Here is a 1,308-nt window from a genome sequence, read left to right as displayed (position 1 = left end):
TGTTGGCAATTTGATCTCTGGTTCCTCTGTCTTTTCTAAAACCAGTTAAAACATCTGGAAGTTCACAGTTCACATATTGCTGAAGCCTGGCTTGGAGAATTTTGAGCATTACTTTACTAGCATGTGAGATGAGTGCAATTGTGGCTTTTGAATTTAGTTCCTCATTACTTCTATCCCTCTGACTCTACAAAAGAGTAGAGGCACAGGACTAGAAAAGGTCAATTTTCATTCTAATCCCAAAGAAAGGCAATGCCAAAGAATGCTCAGACTACCGCACAATTGCACTCATCTCACATGCTAGTGAAGTAATGCACCAAATTCTCCAAGCCAGATTTCAACAATCCGTGAACTCTGGCTTGGAGAATTTTGAACATTACCTCTCTAGCATGTGAGATGAGTGCAATTGTGAAGTAGTTTGAGCATTTTTTGGCATTGGTTTTAGAAAAGGCACAGAGGAACCTAAGAATCAAATTGCCAACATCCCCTGGATCATAAAAAGCAAGAGTTCCAGAAAAACATCTATTTATGCTTTATCGACTATGCCAAAGCCTTTGACTGTGTTTCACGATATTTCTGTGTTGTTGGATGTTGTCATTATAGACATGCCTGAAGCGGCTAAGTCGGCTCCTGCCCCTAAAAAGGGCTCTAAAAAAGCTGTGACCAAGGCCCAGAAGAAGGACGGCAAGAAGCGCAAGTGCAGCCGCAAGGAGAGCTACTCCGTGAACGTGTACAAGGTACTGAAGCAAGTCCATCTGGACACCAGCATATTGTCCAAGGCCATGGGAATCATGAACTCTTTCGTCAATCACATTTTCAAGCGCATTGCTGGTGAGGCATAGTGCCTGGCGCATTACAACAAGCATTCGACTATCACATCCAGGGAGATCCAGACCGCCGTGGGCTTGCTGCTACCTGGGGAGCTGGCCAAGCACGCCGTGTCTGAGGGCACTAAGGCTGTCACCAAGTATACCAGCTCCAAGTAAATATAATATGCCTAGCCGCTGTTAACGGAGAAGGCAATGGCACCCCGCTCCAGTACTCTTGCCTGGAAAATCCCACGGACGGAGGAGCCTGGTGGACTGCAGTCCATGGGGTCGCTAAGAGTTGGACACGACTGAGCGACTTCACTTTCACTTTGACTGTGTGGATCACAATAAACTGTGGAAAATTCTGAAAGAGATGGGAATACCAGATCACCTGACTGGCCTCTTGAGAAACCTGTATGCAGGTCAGGAAGCAACAGTTAGAAGTGGACATGGAACAACAGGCTGGTTCCAAATAGGAAAAGGAGTACGTCAAGGCTGTATA

General features: G+C 45.7%; 1 pseudogene; it reads left to right on the top strand.

Moving 5' to 3' along the window:
* The first annotated feature begins 602 nt into the window (after positions 1-602).
* On the top strand, positions 603-983 carry LOC104998055 (annotated as a pseudogene).
* The last annotated feature ends 325 nt before the right edge of the window (positions 984-1,308 follow it).

This window comes from Bison bison, unplaced genomic scaffold (genome assembly GCF_000754665.1).
Source record: "Bison bison bison isolate TAMUID 2011002044 unplaced genomic scaffold, Bison_UMD1.0 scf7180017864322, whole genome shotgun sequence".
Classification (NCBI taxonomy): domain Eukaryota; kingdom Metazoa; phylum Chordata; class Mammalia; order Artiodactyla; family Bovidae; genus Bison; species Bison bison.
Note: the sequence above shows the minus strand (reverse complement) of the source record. Positions and strands in the feature narration are given on the sequence as shown.